We start from the raw sequence: 22,356 nt of genomic DNA on the forward strand, positions 1-22,356 counted from the left end.
AGCCCAAAAGCATGTACACGCATCCCAAGGCTCTCACGAGGCTCCCCGGGTGTTCCCTTGCAGTTTAGGTGCGAAACCCCAAACCTGCAGAAAAACACAGCAGGCTGTAATTCGCTGTTTCGGATCGTTTTTAGCGGAGCGAACACGCCTACGCGTGTCCCAAGGGCTCCCGCACACAATGGGACAGTTCCCCTGTGAATTGGAAGAGTTTTCACGTGAGAAAACTCTCCGAACTTGCAATCTTTCGCGATGGAATTGTGCGTACCTATGGGGGATTAGCAATTAGCTAATCCGGTTCCTGTTCAGAAGGCTCTTGCCTTGGCAAACGTGCATAAACCCCCAGAACTGTACATGTTCATCTGAGTAGACCCAACTAGTGGGGCATTACCATATGTGCCAAAGGGAGGAGAGAGATGCACGAGAGCAAATCATCGCGCTACATGAGACAGAGGAGAAGGCAAGCTTTCCATTAAAGCTGTAGACCTGCACCCACTACTCACACACACACTGTAGGTCACTTAGTGTAAAATTCAGCCTCCTCTCTCAAATTGGGCACCCCCTCTTCATGCTGGAAGTGGCAAAACTGCCTGGAGCCGCCGTGTGTCCAGTTTGCCTCTTTTGAGTTAATTCTCTAGTTCCCACTGACTTATAAAGTTATAAGTGACTTTCCGAGTGGCCCAGACTTCATTTGGAGCACACAGGCTTCCATACTCGTCAGAATTCAATGCTAACTGGCCCGACCAGTCCCAGACTGACCGACCCAGACTCCCGTTGTGAGAAACCTATTCGGCTGCAGCCGTTTCACACTGGCCATGCAATGTCCACTTGCACCTTTTCAAGGGTTCCAGGGAAAACAAGTAAAAATAAAAATATCTAGTACTTATTTACGGAAGGCAACAAGAAAAATACACCTCCTGGTGACACACCCCACCCTTGAAATACGGCAAGCGACCTCGCTTGCATGCCAATAATACATGCAGATATATCCTGATATCACATATATTCTATGATGGGAATCCAAGATATACATGCTTCCGGAAATGTAGCGTTGGACGATTAAACAATCCCACCAACCTGGCTACGACACATATATCAAGCATAGAAGCCTTCTAGTGTACTCTGAAGCACAAACTTCTCTAGCTAAATTCTGTATGAAAAGAGTAGATACAATTGCTTAACTACTCTCTTGAGCATCATGAACCATGCTCTTGCCTTGCTCCAAAAAGGCTACATCAAGTCACTGTGGGTTCCATCTGAAAGGCTTCAAGATACAATTGCAATAGCTGAGGTGAATCAAGCAATTTAGACTCTTCCATCCATTTGGCATCCAACGATGGATAGTTCTTGAACTTCACCAAATAGCGTCTTGCAACCTTTCCTCTAACCTTTCTTTCTTTATGTGCCAATATTTGTTCAGAAACAAGGATTTCATCCAATTGTTCCACTTCGGGTTGTTCCTCATCAAGCATATTCTCTGGCACATCACCAACAAAGGGTCTTAGAAGGCTGACATGAAAAGCATTATGTATTTTCCAGCCTTCTGGTAGCTTTAACCTGTAAGCTACATCGCTGATCTTTTCTGAAATCTGAAAAGGACCGTAATATCGCATACTGAGCTTAGGAAACAAGCGTTCCTTGCCTTTCCTTTTCCTTAACTTGGCCTTTTCAAAGCGCAAAAGCACCCAATCACCAAGTAAAAATACAAGTTCACGACGGTGACGATCAACAGCTTTCTTGTGCTTAGCCTGAGTCTTCTCAAGAGCAATCTTTATCTTCCTGTATGTTTCATCCATATCTTGTCCTTAGTCTGCAAAATGGGCGGGACTTTCTTCCCTCCTTCCACTATCTCAAATGGTGCCTTACCTGTTGACGTGTGCACAGTGTTATTGTAAGTATATTCAACCAATGGAAGATGGTGTTCCCAAGTTGCCTTGTGCTCTGACACATAACATTTGAGCAGGTCCAGAACAGTAGACTTTGCCTCTTCTGACTGTCCATCAGTTTGCGGATGAAACGAAGAAGAGAACTTTAGCGTAGTGCCCATGTTCTCAAAACAATGCCTTCCAGAAAAGACTCGTCATACGTGGATCCCTATCACTAAAAATTGACTAAGGCATCCCGTGGTATTTAAAGATATTGCTCATAAATATCTTGATCATGTGTTCTAGCTTTATTTTCTTCCTCACAGGAATGAAATGGGCCTGTTTACTGAACCTACAAATGATCCCATCATTGCCTGTTTGTGTTCTTGGAAGATCAAAGATAAAGTCCATTGCTATGCTTTCCCATGGCCTATCAGGGATCGGCAATGGCTATAACAATCCCGATTGCTTTTGTCTGTCAAATTTGACTTTTTGGCATACTAAGCATGATCTTACAAATGTGTCAACATCTTGACGCAAAGTTGACCAATAGAAGAATGCCTCAACCCCTTTCATTGTCGCATCAATTCCACGATGCCCAGCATAAGGTGGAGCGTGACTTTCCATCAAAATCTTTGGCCATAACTGTTTAGTAACGCATAACTTTCCATGCATCATGAGAAAGTCATTCTTAAGCATATAGTGCTCATGATGTTGCCCATCAATAAGCTGGTCATAGATCCTTGCAAAATCTGAATCTTCAGCATATTGTGTCTTCATTTCGTCTAGTTCACAATGGTACGGAATTGACACTGCTGAAATTTGGGGCTTTCGTGACAACGCATCAGCCACCACGTTCTTTTTCCCTTGCACATGCACAATCTGAAAATGGAACATTGACAAGATGTTTGCCCATCGCATGTGCTTCTCAGACAACTTCGTCTGTGTAAGAAAATCTCGCAAGGTTTGATGATCCGTTTGGACAACAAAATCAGCCCCTAGCAGATAGTGTTTCCAACTAGTGAGAGCATGAATTACTGCCAGCAATTCTTTCTCATAGACTTGCAAGTTTCTTTCAGTCTTCAAAAGAATTCTGCTCTCATATGCGACTACTCGGCCATTCTGCATTAGAACTGCACCAAGACTATGGCCACACGCATCACATTGAACCACAAAAGGTTTGGAAAGATCCGGCAAAATAATTACCGGATCTGAAGTCAGCTTCCCTTTCAAGTGTTTGAACGCTAAAATTTCCTTGGCAGTCCACTTGAAAGTAACTCCTTTTCCTTGCAGTGCATGGAGTGGAGAAGCAATCTCAGCAAAATTTCGGATGAACCTCCTGTAGTAGGAACATAATCCTAGAAAGCTTCGATGTCATGTACGGACTTCAGGTCTGGCCATGACCTAATTGCTTCCACTTTAGCAGGATCCATGCATACCCCATCCTTTGAAACAATGTGCCCAAGGAAGTGAATCTCTTGCAAAAAGAATTCACTTTTCTTCGCATTAATGAGTAGCCTGTTGTTACGTAACTCATTGAAAACTGCAGTCAAGTGATCCCTATGCTCCTCTTCAGACTTCGAGTAGACAATCATGTCATCAAAGAAGGTACCCACGAGGTTTCTATGTGGTCTAAAAATTATGTCCATCATTCTATTAAACGTGGCAAGAGCATTTGTGAGACCAAATGGCATAACAAGAAACTCATAGAGACCAAATGTTGTCCTGAACGCAGTCTTATGGACATCTTCTGGCCTAATGCGTATCTGATGATACCCACTCTTTAGGTCTATTCTTGTAAACAATGACGCTCCCTCGAGCCGATCAAGAATGTCATCTATCCTCGGTATGGGGAACCTGTTCTTGATGGTATTCTTATTCAAGGCGCGATAGTCAATGCACATGCGCCATGAACCATCCTTCTTCTGCACTAAGAGTACAGGCGAACAAAAAGGGGATGAACTGGGCTGAATCAGCCCCTTCTATAAAAGCTCGTTGACCTGACTCATAATCTCTTTCTGCTGGGCTGCACTAACCTTGTATGGTGGTCTATTCAGTGGACTAGAACCTGGCACAAGATCTATAGTATGATCCTCAGGTCTCTCAGGAGGTAACTCCCCTGGCAAAGAGTCCGAAAAACAAACACTGAAACCACTCAAAAAAGTTGACCTGTCTTTATCTAAGGTAGACAAATTAGATACAACTTGAGGTACTTCTTTTGCAAAGATCAAGTACGCAAAAAGATGATTCTTTATTACAGATGAAATAGCAGAAGCAGAAACAACTGGAACAGACTCGCCTTTAAGCTTTACATCAAGAACATGAGTCTTTCCTCTATGTACAAGGGTAATCTTTTTGTTGTAAGTATCCACCATAGCATGCAACCTGTAACACCATGGGATACCCAGTAACACATGACAGCCCTCAAGTGGCATAATATGAAATTCTTCCGCATCCACATAACTCTGAATATGCAAACGAAGCTTCCCCAAAATGGGAGTAACAGGCTCTGAATGACCTGGGCATGCCAAATTTGCTTCCCCTGTCATACCCATCTCCTCTGCACGAATGCCCAACTTTGATGCCAATTCTGGTGATATGAAATTTGCACGGGCTCCTGGATCAAAGAAAACCAGCACTGTCTGGTCTCTAACTTTGCCCCAAGCTCTGCACAACTCCGTGGCGTCTGTGTTTGGCTGGTCTCCAACCAAATCTGGAACAAGTCCTGCACTTGGCTTTGGCTTCTTCCCTTTATGGTCTAACTTGTCATCCTTATCCTGTCACTTCTACTGTGGGCATTCATTTGCAAAATGTCCTTCCTGTTCACAAATGTAGCATTTCTTGGCCTCCCTAAGAGCTTTCCTTTCTTCAAAAGTTTTGCCAAAAAAATGCCTTTTTTGTCCTTGTCCTCGTCCCGAAGAAGACTTACACTGCTTCTTGGACGTATCACCTTCTTTAGTGGAGGGCTTCTTTGTGGGAGGCTCAGAAGGCTTTGCTGCAACATTGCCCTTGCAGTTTAGGTAGGAAACCCTAAGCCTGCAGAAAAACACATCAGGCTGTAATTCGCTGTTTCGGATCGTTTTTAGCGGAGCGAACACGCCTACGCGTGTCCCAAGGGCTCCCGCACGCAATGGGACAGTTCCCCTGTGAATTGGACGAGTTTTCACGCGAGAAAACTCTCTGAACTCGCAATCTTTCACGATGGAACTATGCGTACATGTGGGGGGTTAGCAATTAGCTAATCCGGTTCCTGTTTAGAAGGCTCTTGCCTCGGCAAACGCACATAAACCCCCAGAACTGTACATGTTCATCTGAGTAGCCCAACTAGTGGGGCATTACCATATGTGCCAAAGGGAGGAGAGAGATGCACGAGAGCAAATCATCGCGCTACATGAGACAGAGGAGAAGGCAAGCTTTCGATTAAAGCTATAGACCTGCACCCACTACTCACACACACACTGTAGGTCACTTAGTGTAAAATTCAGCCTCCTCTCTCAAATTGGGCGCCCCCTCTTCATGCTGGAAGTGGCAAAACTGCCTGGAGTCGCCATGTGTCCAGTTTGCCCCTTTTGAGTTAATTCTCTAGTTCCCACTGACATATATAGTTATAAGTGACTTTCCGAGTGGCCCAGACTTCATTTGGCTCACACAGGCTTCCATACTCATCAGAATTCAGTGCTAACTGGCTCGACCAATCCCAGACTGACCGACCCAGACTCCCGCTATGAGAAACCTATTCGGCCGCAACCGTTTCAAACTGGCCATGCAATGTCCACTTGCACCTTTTCAAGGGTTCCGAGGAAAACAAGTAAAAATAAAAATAAATAAAAATATCTAGTACTTATTTACGAAAGGCAACAGGAAAAATACACCTCCTGGTGACATCTTCTGCTGGCAATGGTTGCTGATGCAAAAACGCTATGCACTCGGGTCTTCTGGCGATGGCAAGGCTGATGCAAAACGCTAGGATCTGGGAGGTATCGCGATGACCACCTTGATGGAAACGCCAAGGTGCTGAGTTCTTTGCTTGGAGGGGAGACCACCAAGTTCTTGTTGAGAAGTTGCCTGCTGAGCTTAGCTCCTGTTGCCTTTTCTGCCATTTAGTGCTAGACTAGGTTTGCTTATATACAAACTTACTCAATTTGCCCTACCTACTTTCCAACAAAAGTCACTTAAAAATAATAAGTGAAAAATGTCAAAAATAGGTAAAATAGGCTAAATGCACTGAAAAATTCCCTTAACTGATTCTAATGGATTCTGATGGGAATGCTTATGATCATGCTGTGTGCAACCAGAGGATATGCATCTACACTAAGCATCTGGGCATGCACGGTCTACGAATAGATTCACAAAAGTGCCAGATCACTTCTAATCTAGACTGACTGGACTGACTGAACCTTGATCATGCTGTAGCTTGTCCACGGACACATAGGGTTGGATGTGTCACGTGACATCTCCACCTTTTCAGAGTGAGGTACTGGTACCGAACTATATGGCGCCGAGGGAGATCGCCAATAGCATCCGGAATCCTGGAAGAGACTCTTCGCCGGCCCACTCTGATGTGTGGGTCGTGCGGTACTTGAACTTCATAAAGGTCTGCAACGCTTGCTTCTTTCGGCCGCGCCGAAAGATACTGGTACCGAACTATATGGCGTCGAGGGAGATCGCCAATAGCATCCGGAATCTTGGAAGGGGCTCTTCGCCGGCCCACTCTGATGTGTGGGTCGTGCGGTACTTGAACTTCATAAAGGTCTGTAACGCTTGCTTCTTTGGGCCGCGCCAAAAGCGACAAAGTCTTCTGTAGCTACTTCCAATGCTTCAACTTCGTCGAGAGTCGTACTTCTTTCTTCTTCAAGAATCTCCATGGCTGAAAATTCCTGAAACCGTTTCCAACACAAAACCATGAACATACCTATTCCATGTAAAGTGAGTGGAAAAAATCTTGTCTTCCTCAAAGGCTGTGCATACAATGTAGATGAACAAATAGAGGGAGTGCTAAACCGTTCACCACATACACGCAAACAATGAGATCGAATCTCTCTCTTATGATCGAAAGCAATCAACTGTGGCAATTCACAATGGAAATGCCTATGCTTGTGTTCATACTTTCATGTGCTCTTTCTACAACTGTGTCGTGCCAAGGAAGAGACATGGAATGTGGCATCCTTGAATGCATACTTTTCAGCTTTTCATGAACAATCCGCATACATCCGTGCTCATCCATGAGTGAAACGTGCTCAACGTACAATATGTCATGTCTAGGAAAAGGGATCACACAAAGACGCTGACTCAAATACAGGAAACGATCACGAATGAAACACTCATACAATGCGTGCGTATCAATCATGCGAACACATAATGCTTCCTGTGAGGGTTCTTTGGACCTAGGCTCGAGAGCCAAGATCGTTTCTTCCTGAGTGTCCTGTGGGGGTTCTTTGGACCTTCACTCGAAAGCCAAGATCGGTTCTTCGTGATTGATCGAATCTACAACGAGGTTAGCTTCGCTAGAAAAAGCATCCACTAACACATCATCCTTGTGAACAATCACATCATCTTCATGCAAATCATCATGCTTGTGAGAAATCACATCTTGATCATGCAAATCCATAGTTACATGGGACGGCGGGTCGGGGTCGGGACGGAAAAAGTAAGGAAACGGGGACGAAGGTCGGAACGGCAAAAAAAAAAAAGAGTTTTTTTGGCATTTTTTGACCTACACACATGCCACACACATAGAGCATCACTTTGACCATAAATTTACACTAAATAGACCAAAGAACACGAGTCATATACGCTGAAATGTGCTAATAAATTATAAAACATCAATGATCGATGGATACAAAATGAGAAGTGCATGCCACAAGGGCTCAAGAGTCAAAAAGCCTAAAGGACTTAGGACAAGCCTGAGGCCTCAAGGATAACAAAAAGTACAAAGGGCTATGTAGTCGGTAGAGTCGTAGACTCAAGAGTCTAGACTCGAGAGTCGAGTGATCAATGATCATCAAACTCAAGAAGTGCTCGCCTGCTGAATCTCCACATCGTCGTCGTAGTCGAGGTCGTCAGCGACGTATGAGGGCTCGGGAGGCTCGCATTGAGGCTCGAAATCCTCCTCTAGCTCCTCCAAAAGAGTATCGGCCATAGATGGATTCTCTTGTGCCATCTCCCACTCAGTGAAAGGATCTGCCTTGTGTGTGACGCTCTTGGCAAGCATGCGAAAGTTAGCGCTCACAAACACCAAATCATTGGCCCTCTGAACCCCAAGACGATTCCTCTTCTTAGAGGCAATGTAGCTGTACACACTCCATAGTTGCTCCAAGCAACTAGTGGTACATGCTTGGCTAAGGACACGAACAACCAAGCGCTGCAAATGTGGGCCATCTCCTCCATAGTCCTCCCACCACAAAACCGAGCCAATCTTGTTGCGATCAAGCTGTGCATCTACACATCCATAGGAGCCCTTCTTTTGCCTGTAGTTGAGTAGCTCGTCATTAATCTTGCGCCTAATGTCACTGCTAGGCTCAAGGCGCTCCAATGCAAGCCGCCATCCTTTGCTCACCTCCTTGCCAGTCTCTCGACGCCTTCCTTGAAACTCAGGGTCAACCACATAAGCTGCCGCATGAAGTGGAGAGTAGTATCCATTCCACCTCGACTCACACAAGCCATGAATCTCCGCATACTGAACAGGGTCAGGCACAAGCTTCTCAAGTGCCTCTATCATCCGATCCATGGCTTCGTAGACTTTGCCAATGCATGGCTGCAAGCCATCCACCACTCGAAGTAGGTGTAGAATAGGCTTGACCATGGCGTCAAGAGTCTTCACCTCCTCCCACCAAGTGGCGTCGTCGGCCCATTCTCGGCATTTCAATCCTACTGCTGATGTAGACTCCGGCATGGCCTGGAACTCATCACTAAGAAAGAGGCCCCGTAAAGCTCCGCCACATGTAGACAAGCGGCCTAGCATAAGCCAATTAAATGCAAATCTTGTCTCTGAATATTTGAGCAAGGACAAGTGGCTCCTCTTTGAGAATTCATGGCGCACTTTTTGACGGTTGAGCACAAAGGAGACAATTCGAGAGGCGTCACCAATGGTGGTGAAATCCATGACAAGTTCCCTATGTCCTTGAGGAGGTTATTGAGGCAATGCGCCATGCAAAATGTGACATGGATGCTGGGATACATGCCCTCAATGATAGCTCCGGCTGCCCTATTTGACGCCTCTCCATCTGCAACCATACAAAGGACATTCTCCGGGCCGGTGATCTCTATGGTGCTTGTCCACTCCGCAGCAAGCATCTCGGCGACCTTGCCACTATCGGATGCATCATGTGACTCCACAAAGTACATCTCCCCCCGAGAGTAGGCCACCACCCCGTGGATGGACCGCTTGCGGGTGTCGCTCCATCCATCTACAAAAAGAGAGACGCCATTGGTCTCCCACAAATCCTTTGTTGCTTGGGCCGCTTGCTCCACGGCAAGCTTCTCTTTGTCAAGGAGGGTGGTGCGAAGCCTCTCCGATGAAGGTGGCACATAAGAGGAACCATATTCCCCTATTTTCGTAACCATGGTTCGAAAGTATGGAGACCTATCCACACAAAATAGAGCATGTTGTGTTAGTATGGAGAGTCGAGAGTCGAGAAGTTATAACCCATTATGAATACAAAATGGAAGATTGCAATGTGCATATGTCAAGGGAAACTCACCGCGAAGCATGGAAGGCAATGTGGTCGTGGAAGAAGAATCGGGCAACCGACCTATCCACCTCTTCCTTCAATTTAGGATTCCAATTTTCGTTGAGAGTGGTTTGGAGATGCGGAACGGAAGAGGACGGTGTAGATCCATGGCTCTTGAAGGTTCGAGAGATGTCGTCAAGGTTGGCTTCCCTTTGCTCTCGCGGTGTCGCCGTGGCGGAGGGATCAACGGCAACAAAACGGCCCCTCTTAGCCGCTTCCGCAACCTCATACACCGTGAGCTTCTCAAGAAGATCCAACCTCTTCTCGTGAGCTACATGAGGGCAAAACTTCACCTCGTGACCGGGTTCATAAAGAAGATGGACTCGCACTTTGTTTGAACCACCCGATCTCTTGTATGAACATAGCTTGCACGTCCATGGTCTTGCACTGCCACCTTTGCCACGCGAGCTAAAGTCGACTTCATCCCACCACGACCACGTTTGCACGGCGGGCCTCCTTCGAGAAGAAGCAGCTTGAGAAGTGGAGTTGGCTTGAGATGACATGATGGTGGAGAGACTCGAGAGAGTAGAGCTTAGAAGTTAGAAGAGTTAGAGGAGAGCTTGTGTGGAGAGAGAGTAAAGGAGAGCTTCAAAGTGGGTAGAAGAGGAAGAGACTTGAGAGTGGAGACTAGAGTGTAGAGTAGTCAATGGTCATGCTTCAAGCTTGAGCAATGAGCATTGAGTAGAGAGGAAAGCATTGATGATTGAGACTTGAGTAGCTTGAGCCTTGAGCTTGAGGGAAATGGAATGAGCATTGAGACTATGAGTATTAAGAGGCCCAAGGAAGCCTTTTATAGCCTCCCAAGGGCCAAGGCTCCAAAAATATGGCAGTTGGGGCTGCACAAATCCGTTGCAAACGGTCAAAAACGGGCAAAAATTTGAATCTGTTCCGTCCGACCCCGGCAGGTCCCCCCTGCGACCCGCCCGTCTGGCCCGATTTCCGTCCGTCCCCCAGCGTTCCCTTCCGTTCCCGACCCGGTTACGGCCGTCTCCCGGCCCTAAGACCCGTCCCGCCCATCCCCTGTAACTATGTGCAAATCATCATGCTCATGAGAAATCACATCTTGATCATGTAAATCATCATGCTTGTCATTGTCATTCAACTCATCATGCTTAACATCATGCAAATCATGTGTGTCTTGCTTTGGAGAAGAAGAGACTGAGAGAGTCTCCTTCTTCTGAATCCGTTCAATCTTGTCCTGCATATTAGCAATGAGAGATGGAGAATGAACAATGTTCTCTCCACAAATGACAATGGAAGAATCACTCTTGGCATGGAGAGTGAGAGTGTTAGCCTCCCAATCAACGAGAGGGTTAAGATCACGAAACCATCGAATGCCCAAAATCATATCACATCTTGAGAGAGGAGAGACAACAAATCTTCTAGTGAAGGCAGCTTTTTGTTGAATTGTAAACAACACACCAAGACACTCCTGCGTGATGAGAGAGTCCATACCGGGAACAAAGCTAGAGACCTTGAGAGGAGATTTCTGACTAACTTCTAGGCGGGCTCTCTCAACAAGAGAGGGACTGATCACATCATGCATACTACCTGGGTCAAACAATATGACAAAACGCTACCCCGACACCTGACCATAACATTTAATGAGAGAATCATCAATAGGAGGGTCAAGAGAAACTTGGGACACACTTATGTTATCATTAATTGCATTGATAGAGGAAGTGGGTTCTGTGGATTCTTTAAATTCATTCAATTCAAGCTTAGGACATGTTCTTTTTATGTACCCTTAATGTGACAATGAAAACGACGACCTTCCTTAGAATAAGTGCTTTGCTCTCCCGATGTGATGTATCCTCCTACTATTCCTTGTGCTACCTTTTCATCTGGAGTAAGCTTAGGTTTAGTAATTGTGTTAGCCTTACCCTTAGGTTCATTGGAAGAATTCTTTTAGACTATTGGAAGATTGGTTAGAAGAGTTACCATTCTTACCGTTCTTACCGTTCTGAGGGTTCTGAGAAGTCTGTGAGGTACTTGTGGAAGTCTTGTTCTCCTTAGGCTTTCCCTTGTTGTGCTTCATCTTCTGCGAGAGCAATCGCTACCGCCTTGTTGAGATCGATTGGGTCGAAGACTTCTACATCAAACTTGATATAGTCATCTAACCCAAAAAGGAATGCCTCTTTGCATTCATCATCCGACTTGCGTAATTGGGTACCTAGCTGCAAAACGCGATTAGAAAAAGACATAACCGGCATACCATTTTGCTTGAGAGCGCGCCAATCGTCCTTCAATAGTGCGAGGTACTGAGGTGGCATAAACCGCGCCTTGAGCTTGTCTTGGAAATCAACCCAATTGAAAAAAATGTGCGTAAATTCGTCGGCTTCCTCTAGGTGCGCGGCTAACTGTGCCTCTTGCCATGCGTGGTACCAATTAATGGCATCATCGGCAAGCTACATGACTGCCGTCAAAACTTTGCTATTTCCTGTCTTCTTAGTTGTCGCAAAATAAGCATTAAATTGATACAACCAAGAATGAATAACCGTAGCATCAATCTTACCATCATACTTGCTGAAAGTCAACTTCTCTGTGACTGGATGGTTGGAATCCGCAGCGTGGCTTGCACCACTTGAGGAACTCCCACGATCTTTGGCTGGTTCGAACTTTGAGGCAAGTACTTGTCGAATCAATTCTTGAGTGCGTAGTTCTCTTTGAGCCTCACGCTCGATCTCCAAGGCCACTCTTTGAGCTTCACGCTCAGCCTCCAAGGCCACTCTTTGAGCTTCACGCTCGGCCTCCAAGGCTGCGCTTCGTGCTGCCACTTCCTCCTTTCTTTGTTCTTTTCTTTCTTTTCGTTCGTCGCGTTCGCGTTCCAAAGCAATGCGAGTCTCTTCTTGTTTGACCATCATGTTAATGCGACTCTCTTCTTGTTTGGCCATCATGTTAATGCGACTCTCTTCTTGTTTGGCCATCATGTCCATCATCGACTTGACCATTGGCTCCATAGGATTTGGTCCACTTTGTGGCATAATGGGCGAAGGGGGAGGGTCGGAAAAATCTCTTGGTGGGGAAAACTCTCCGTCGCCTCTCTCATGCTCACCACCTATATGCGAAGTATCCATTCCGCTTCGGGTGATGACCATGCACTATGATCTTTGGTTCTCAAGTCCACGAGGGACTTGGGTCTTGGGTTCTTGAAGTTCTTGAGGGTCTTGAGGTTCTTGAGGTTCTTGAGCTTTTCTTTCGCTTGCAAACTGTGTTTGAGAAGGATCTTCTCTTCACCCGAGTTCTACTCCTTTCTGCGCGCACACCCCTTGGCGGCCTTGCGCTCACACCAAGGTTGCTTTTTCCCACCTCACGTCGATTGGCCGGCCGCTAAGTGCACAGTCCGCTCTCAATGAGTGAAAAGAGACACGAGGGGAGGCTGGACAAGCCCTTCTTTCTTGGGATTCCTATCACTCTTCAAAAAACACGATTAGGAATCGACACGCCCAAGCTAACTTGGGTTCATGCGACCGCAACAAGCAAAAAAAAATTCTTGTGATTCTTGTGGTTCTTTCCTTGAGTGATACAAAACACTGCCAAAGCTCTGATACCAATGTTAGGTGCAGCGGAATGAATGTTTGCGCTTTGCTCAAGATGGGTGCTCCGAACTGTGCTCAAGGTTCCTTTTGTTCTTATGGAAGGTAGAGCCTTCCATTCTTAATGAGAGAATGCTATGATCACAAACAAAGTGAATGGACACTGTGCGTGCAAGTGTATGAGACTGAGAGATAGAGAGAGAAGAGAGATACGACACCAGAGACGCAAAACCCTCCTCCGAAGGCCCCACTCTCGTCGGCAAGATTTGGTACAAATGGAATGCATGTGACTGATGCAAGTCTAGGCTATGTCGACGATGACGACAGTAACGACGAGACCAACACTAGGGCTGAAATCTGCAATCTTTCTACTGCTGTCCAAAAACACTATGGGCTGAAATCTGCTACAATCCAAAAACGCTGATTTGGGGGGTTGTTTCTGAGGGTTCTTGTCGCTGAAAATCTGCAGGTTTAGGGCTGAAAACTAAGGTTCATTAAGGCTGAAACCTGAGGTTCTTACCGGGTTGAATCTCCTACTTCTTTAGGGCTGAATCTACAAGTAATTCATTGCTGAAAAACGCTGCAGTTGTAGCTCTTCAAAAACGCTAGGCATGGGGAAAAACGCCAGGCTGATGTTTGTCAAAAACGCTAGGTATGCTAAGTTTCCAAAAAGCTAGGGAAGGTCTTCTGCTGGCGATGGTTGCTGATGCAAAAACGCTATGCACTCGGGTCTTCTGGCGATGGCAAGGCTGATGCAAAACGCTAGGATCTGGGAGGTATCGCGATGACCACCTTGATGGAAACGCAAAGGTGCTGAGTCCTTTGCTTGGAGGGGAGACCACCAAGTTCTTGTTGAGACGTTGCCTGCTGAGCTTAGCTCCTGTTGCCTCTTCTGCCATTTAGTGCTAGTCTAGGTTTGCTTATATACAAACTTACTCAATTTGCCCTACCTACTTTCCAACAAAAGTTACTAAAAAATAGTAAGTGAAAAATGTCAAAAATAGGTAAAATAGGCTAAATGCATTGGAAAATTCCCTTAACTGATTCTAATGGATTCTGATGGGAATGCTTATGATCATGCTGTGTACAACCAGAGGATATGCATCTACACTAAGCATCTGGGCATGCACGGTCTACGAATAGACTCACAAAAGTGCCAGATCACTTCTAATCTAGACTGACTGAACCTTGATCATGTTGTAGCTTGTCCACGGACACATAGGGTTGGATGTGTCACGTGACACTGTTACTTGTTCTTCTTAGGGTTTAGGCCCCTCGGCTAGCATCTGCAAGTTGGCTCCATTCTCTAGGGCTTTGACACGTCAACAGTTTGTTACATCTCCCCTTCTTGAAAGATAGTAATCGTCCACGATTACAGCATATCTGCAAAACAACTCAAGTTAGCTCAAAAATTTCCGAGGGACATTCCGAGGCACAATTAGTTTGCTCTTTTTGTTAAGGAGTTAGCTTCTCCTTTCGGCTCTTTTGATCAAAGAGTTAGCTTCTCCTTTCGGCTATTTTGATCAAGGAGTTAGCTTCTCCTTTCTGCTCTTTTGATCAAGGAGTTAGCTTCTCCTTTCGTCCAGATCGGAACTCTTGATATTCCGGCGTAGTAAAATTAGCCATCACACCTAGACCGTATTGATCTTCCACGGGTGTCTTAATGCACTAAAATTACATACCCAGGCAATCTCATCCAATTAGGAATATTCAGTAGTTGGCACAGCACAATGCAACACAAATGCCTACATATGCAAGTTACAAGACACAACAAACAGCGTCGTTGAGCACTCCCGCAAGACAAACGATCTGCGGTATGAAGCTACTCAACGACTACTTCGTCACTCCCCCCGCAAATAACCTAAAAAGGTCCGGGCCATGAGCTCAAAGGACTGTACAACCAAACGCTCCCCAGACCGTAGTCTGCGTCGCTTGGAGGTTCAAGCATACAACCGAACGCTCCCAGGCATCGGCCTACGTCGTTCGGAGGTTTTCTAGCATACAATGAAACGCTCCCCAGGCATCGGCTTGCGTTGTTCGGACGTTTTCTAGCATACAACGAAACGCTCCCCAGGCATCGGCCTACGTCGTTTCGAGGTTCAAACAATACCAAAACAGTATTTCTCACTTCTCTACCCGGGAGTAAAATCACCAATCCTTGAAACCAGTATCAACCTAGAGTCAAACAATTCAAATCGATACCAAGACAGGTTCAAAACAAATACCATCCATTTCAAACAGATTCCAAACAAGATCAAACAGAAGTCAAACTTAAAAAGCAATCTCAACATCAGTCGAGCTCGCAAAGTTGGCTGACTTTCCATCCTGAAACTTGCACCAAAATTAGGGTTAGGTTCATTCCATAGGGTCGTAGCCGAGCACAGCATGATCCATCAGCTCTTGGACAAACAATGTTTCTTTGACAGCGATGGTAGTCCCAAGATAGCAATCGCACTGGACCTCCAAGGTCATCTGCTCATGAAGAGACATCTACTGAGAGATGTCGAGAAATTTCAAGTTATAATCTACTACGTTTCCATGGCAAGCAATTCAGGATACCCCACTCTGCCAGAAGTTGCACTCCGAAGGAAGATGTCAGAAACCATATAACTTACGATTAAACAAAAAATCTTGAAAGCTTGCCAAGTACTTGGAGTATGCTGCTTGGTAGCTGTAGACATCAACATCTACATGGCACTGCTTCTGAGAAAAACAGTGACTTGAAACAAATTTGGATCCTTCTCTTGCAAGTGATCTTAATTGGCTTATGCCCTGTAAGACATGAGCAGTGAAGACGGGAGCGCGCCCGATGCGCGATGAAGTAAGGGTGGGAGTGGCTATTAAGTCCAGGTTGGAGGGCCGAGATACCTCAAATAAGATTCCAAATTGCTATGTCTGCTCTTTTGTAGGACCGGTATGCTTTCAGAAAAGCACACGCCTGATGCTCTGATACCACTGTCACAAGACGGGCACCACATGCCAATAAAAAAGAACAGACTGAACAGACTTTTAGCACTTCATTAACAACTGAACTCAAAGAGAGAGACGACAAGTGACACGGAGTGGCGGAATTCCACCCCACAGAGTATTGGCCCCAAACCTTGACGCCCCTTTCGGTATCTTTTTATATTGCATCAACACAGTACAAGCCGGTACTCCAGACTCTGCACCTTCTCCAGGAAGCATGCCAGAGAATGAGCCCTAACCTCATATTTAAAGGCCCTTGGCCTGAAAAGCAGTTACAATGAAAAGCCTTCGAAACTCAAAAACTTCTGGTCCAAAAAGCAATGCCAAAAGCTGTCAACGTAATTTACGAAAATCTGTACAACTGCCACGTCATCAGCCAGCGCAAAACGTGAAAATCCGTATAGCCTGCCACGCCATCATGCCAGCACAATTTTCGAAAATCTGCCACGTCATCAATTTTTCCTGTGTGTGTGGATCCTACTTTATTTTAATCCTTTATGTCACTTGGAGCCCCTTCGGACGGGGTCCCCATAAGTTGGTAGGACTTCTTCTTCTGTTACTTGTTCTTCTTAGGGTTTAGGCCCCTCGGCCAGCATCTGCAAGTTGGCTCCATTCTTTAGGGCTTTGACATGTGAGAAGTTTGTTACAGGTAGTCAGTCCCCTTAATGGCGCTTCTTCAATTTCTTCTTCGATGGCTTCTTCTTGTCCAGAAGCTAATTGATTTGGATCTGGACCACATAAGTGTCGCGAGAAGGATCTGATTTCCCGATAGAAGAGAAATCGGTCGTGCTCTAATACCACTATAACAAACTTGGACACCCCAAGTCTAGATTCTATCGCGACACAATAGAGATTCACTTCAAATACTTCACAAAAAAAGAGTCGACACAACCCGGCGTAGTTCTGTGCCAAGAGAGATTGGCCCCCAAAGACTAGCGCCCCTTTCGGTATTTCATTTTATGTTTTAAGCAAAGTACAACTCCCACAGGTGCTCGCTCTTAGACTTTGTGTTCACATGCTCTGAGAAGTGAGACCCTTGGGTTATTCGTTGAAACAAGGGATGCCAAAAGCAAAGCCCCAAAAGCAGTTAACTCAAAAGCAAAGCTGCCAGCAAAAAGCAATCAGCACAGCTGGTGAAATTCCGTACAGTACAACTCTCGCGGGTGCTTGCTCTCAGACTCTACGTCCAGATGCTCTGAGAAGTGAGACCCTTGGGACTTATTTATCGATACAAGGGATGCCAAAAGCAGTAAACTCAAAAGCAACTTGACCCAAAAGCTGCCATCAAAAAGCAATCAACGCAGCTGGTGAAATTCCATACAGTTCTGCCACGTCAACAGTTAGCGCGTTTTGCGGCATTCCGTAAAGTAGTCAGCGAGAATCGAGGCCGTCCATATAGTAACCACGTTAGCAGGTTCTACGATTTATTAAGGCCTAAGTGTCCCTTTGGCCCCTCGGCAGTTGTCCATAAGTTGGAACAACTTGATAGCTGCCACGTCATCAGTTTGTGATAGGTTCACACTAGATGGTTCGGTAACCTAATAAAAAAAGGGTGGTCACAAAAAAAGCTTAGCGTGATGTAAATGATGAAGCCGCCTCAAAGCGCCGCCCTGTGCGTACCCGAATTCTTGCCACCCTCTCGGATAACAATCCGGAGCAAACCGTTCCAAGTTCGTCCTTTGGTTGCCACCTTCTTGCCTCCCTGGGCTTGCCACCTCCTCTGCGCACAGCCCTAGACCTGCCGCCCCCTCTGCGCACCGCCCTGGGCTGCCACCCCCTCTGCCTACTGTGCGAGAGCAACATTGTTAGCTCGCCTGCAGCCTTCTGCTAGGTAGTGGCTTGCGCGCCAACAGCTTCACACCATACTAGACTTACCATTCATGGCAGATCAGCAGCAACGTACGAGGTACGAGTTCCCATAGGAGCATCAAAGCAACCCTCACAACTCCTATTTTACTACTTGTATAGAACAACCACCCAACACACAATGTCCATTACATACAGATGATTTATTCGGTGTGTCCAAAGTGGCTTTCTACGCATAAGACCAAAAAAAATTCCTCCCGTTTACACCATTGTAAGGCACGCTTTAAAATCAACAAATTCCTCTCACCAAATGCATACATAGAGGTTGCCATGTCCTTGGAGTAACAGCTCTCGAGGACACCCTCATGCAAAATATGGCAATGGAGAGGTAAGAGTAAAGACATGTCTAGCATCCATGTGACTGCCACTCGCAAATCAACATTCCACACACAAGAATTTACGAGAAACAAAAAGAGAACTCGCAAAACTCCAACCACCGGCTAGCATGTGTTCCCCTTGCCCTCTTCTCGCTAGTAGCGTCCCATACCACTCTATACGAGAGTTGAGAGAGCCTGTCAGACTCATGAGCTCCATCACGGCCCCATGAGCTCTAGTGGTTTTGTGCACGTCACCATGTCGTGCATACGAGCAGGAAGGAGGCTCTGATACCAATGTTAGTCCCTCACCGGATCCATCCTGCACAAATGACATGACACAAGCCAAACTCACACGTAGTGAGCGGACATCAGCCACACCTCCCAACCATAGAGTCAATACGGGTTGGACGTGAATAGGTGATCCTTTCATCACAAATTCGCTTCCAAAAACAAGCAAATTCCAGGCACAATAGGAGAGAGGGTTTGTGATTGTTTTGTCACGAACGTTCTTAGAGTTTGAACCATCTTTAGGAAGAGGGTTGGTGATTTTCCATAAACACTTTTTCACAAAGTGTTTGTGATTCTCATCACAAACTCTCATAGCCGAAGGTTTCGCACCTTCCCAGGTAGACGGCACACTTTCCGACAACGCGAGAGACACAAGTGGCTAAATTCCACTCCACTCTGGCCCCAAAACCTTGGTACCCCTTTCTTTATATTGCTTCAACAAGGAACAACAAAAGGGACTATGTTCCGCTTCCTACAATCTTGAATGCTTGAAGAGAACCCCCCTTTACATTTTTAAAGACCCTTGGCCTTGAAAAGCATTGCTATAGAAAGCTCTGCTATCCAAAAACTGTCTTGCCAAAAACTGGCACCAAAAACATTTCGTGGCAGTTTGTACATGCCACGTCAGCAGTCCGCAATTTTCGCTTCATTCGTACAACCTTGCCACATCAGCACTTTCGCCGTTTTAGGGTTTGTCAGTTCTCGGTCACATGTTGTCATGTGGGTTTTAAGGGCCCTAACCCCCAAGGGTGGTGTCATGTCACCAGCTTGTGACACTTGGTATGGGTGGTACCACATCACTGTCACTTTGTTCACAATTAAACTATGAAGTAGAGCAAAGCTAAAATAAGAAACAAAACAACAGAAGGCTGAAGTAGGCTTGTGATAAAGATAGTGAGAGGTGCTGATGATTCTTGAAACAAAACTTGAAAGACAACTTTTGATTGTTTGTGTGGGTGAGTGAGAGAGAGAGAGAGGATTGATTCACAACGCACACCAAAAGCATCACTAAAATCCGAATTAGATAGTATACATAAAAAAACACAAACTTTAACAACTTTTTTTCAAAAGACTTTGCATTTCGCCAGGTTTCATCGAAATATATTGCAAGTTTCAAGTTTAAGGTTTCAGGCCAACGAAACAGGTTTTTGTCACTATGGCCCCCTACCTTAGGGGCCAGTGCATGTGCATGTAAGTGAACTCCACCCCACTATGTCTTGTCTCCACTGTTCAGTTTTCTTTCAAGTTCAAATATTATACTGTTTCAATTCAATTTGTGGTAGTGTTATTTTGTCTCATCGCCTTGTCAATGACTTGCCGGTTACAATGTGGGTTTGTAAAATTGTATGAGCATGTATTGGTACCTAGTTTGACACCCACATTGGGCACTAACAACGTTAATGGAGATGTCACAGTATTTGTCAATACTATGCATGATTGAGCTCGTGATCTTGGATTCAAATAAGTAAATTTTTTGTGGTATAACGGACATGCAAACTTCACATAAGTTTTTGTCTGAGTTACGACCAGTTGATATTGTGTTCAATTCTTTCTATCTTCTTTCCTGCATATTCCAACTACTGTATTTTGTACTAATTTTTCAATTTTACTGTTTCTTTTAATGCTAAACTTCATTTTGGCTGAGTCTTTCCTACATCTCCAGAGATATCATAGAAACTCAGTACACACATCTTTGTGTTGACATATGCTCATGTGTATGTGTGCATGCGCGTGTGTGCTCATGTGTCGGGCATGTCATAGTATTTAGTGAATACTTTGCATGATGGAGCTAATGGTTATATTGCCTTGTGGACGATTACCATGAGTCTATACCCTGCACTTTCATTTTAAAGGTAAATCTGAGCTTATCTTGAATTCATATAGGTGGGTGTGTGTGTGTGTGTGTGTGTGTGTGTGTGATGTGATCACTCAGGTTTTCTCTCCCTAGGCAATGCTTCATCACTAAGGTATACAATGTGTGTGTGTATTGTGATCACTCGAGGTTTTTTCTCTCTAGGCAATGTGTGTGTAGGATGTGATTGCTCACGTTTTCTCTCTCTAGGCAATGCTTCATCACCCACATTCGCTTGTAAGGGGTCTTCACCTTCGGTGTTGCCTTCATGTGTGTATAACTGCCCTCTCCCCGCTTAGTGTCAGCGCTGTGCAACTTCCGCTGCCTACTTTGACAGAAAGGACTCTACACACAGCCATGGCCACCTACCTTGGCGCAATTACCCATCACCATTGTCTATATACCTTGTGTTCCATGACCCACGGTTTCACTCTGAAATGAATTTCAAAAACAGAGCCAACACTAAAAATAGGTATAAAACCAAGTAGGCGTGTATGGAGTTCTTGGCCATTCTGGTCGAGGACACCATCACTTACCAGCAAGAAAACTTAACCGTTTGCCTTGTTATGTGCCTCCCTGATGTATATACTCAAAATGCTTTTGAACTACAAGTATAACTGTATGACTAAAGCATGGTAAACAGTGTACAAGATCTAGAGTTGATGCAATGGCCACATGCTCCGTGACATGAATATCTTCGCGCATAAGATTTGCCAAAATTGACCTTTTTACAAGAAAAATCTCTCTCTCTCTCTCTCTCTCTCTCTCTCTCTCTCTCTCTCTCTCTCTCTCTCTCTCTCTCATAATACCTGCAGTAGGGTTAGGGTTGGGATTACGGGCGCCGGATCGACAGATCTTCGTCGGTGCAGTTACCCTCGATGCTCGCGAGTCGAGCTCTGTGAGCTCTTGAATCGCAGTGAGAATAAAACTTGCAAACCTTGTGTTCAAAAAGCAAAGCTTATAATACCCGGAGCATTTTTGAGCTCGACACGTCAACCTTTGCGCACCATTGCAATTCAGCCACTTTTCATTAGCGTTAAACCCTTAGCTAAGCCTTAAGGGTTTTAGAAATTTGAGTAGTCACGCTTAACGCACATCAATAGCATGTCGTTTTTATTAGGCTTACCACCGTCTTTCAGCTGATCTTAGTTTGATTGCTGCTTTTAGGAGCGTTCTCACCAATGACAATAATGGGCTAAGACAAAAAGGGCTCGCAAGTGACCATTGCCGAGGCAATCGGACCCTTAAAACACAAAGTGCCTATGTCAAAGTTAAGCTTTATAGGGTCGCTTTTCCTTTGTGATAGGCAACAGGGCCATGTGAGAGCTCTCTGCGATGTAAGTCAAATCTCACTAGATTTTAAGCATTCAGTGTTCTAGCTCGTGGTATGTGTTATAACATGTTTATTTAAATATGTAGCTTCACCTTTCCATAAGAAGTGGTTGCTAGCTGCAAAGTGTTTTTTCATCTCTACAATTGAGCATGTAAAAATCATTGGCTCTCTCTCTCTCTCTCTCTTTGCCTAAAGGGTAGTGCCATAGTGTTGTCTATCCTTTTTCATCCAAGAGTTCAATGCTTTACCATCGCATTTTGTAGGGCCACAAGATAGTGGTAAGGATATGTAATGATAGGCTTTTTATACAACAAGGTTGCTCCATGTCATTGTGTGTAAAGATATTTGTCATGATGGAAAGTAGAGGGGCGTGCAATTCAAAGTCTATGGAGCTCAAAAAGAGGGTTGAGCCGCCATAAAATCGAGGTAAAAATCAAGTAGGCATGTTAAAACATATAAGCCCCTTAAAGTGTACCTTAACATACAATTTTTATTTTTATTTTTTTTTCTAGAAAGAGGTTCAATTAATGAGAGTAAAAGTTACACAAACAGCACATTGGGAATTGTTGGCCTGCCCAAAGGGCTAAGGCCATAGTGATGTGTTC

General features: G+C 45.2%; 1 protein-coding gene across 1 annotated transcript in view; it reads right to left on the minus strand.

The window, feature by feature from the left end:
• Window positions 1-21,427, minus strand: part of ATCES1 (Alkaline phytoceramidase (aPHC)) — a 72,784-nt gene extending 51,357 nt beyond the window's left edge. The window contains exon 1 of the mRNA XM_086496581.1: window positions 21,228-21,427. The gene's annotated coding sequence lies outside the window, so the exon portion shown is untranslated. The remainder of the gene's footprint in view (window positions 1-21,227) is intronic.
• Window positions 21,428-22,356: the final 929 nt, after the last annotated feature.

This window comes from Adiantum capillus-veneris, chromosome 23, assembly GCF_014529385.1.
Source record: "Adiantum capillus-veneris isolate H3 chromosome 23, ASM1452938v2, whole genome shotgun sequence".
Taxonomy (NCBI): Eukaryota; Viridiplantae; Streptophyta; class Polypodiopsida; order Polypodiales; family Pteridaceae; genus Adiantum; species Adiantum capillus-veneris.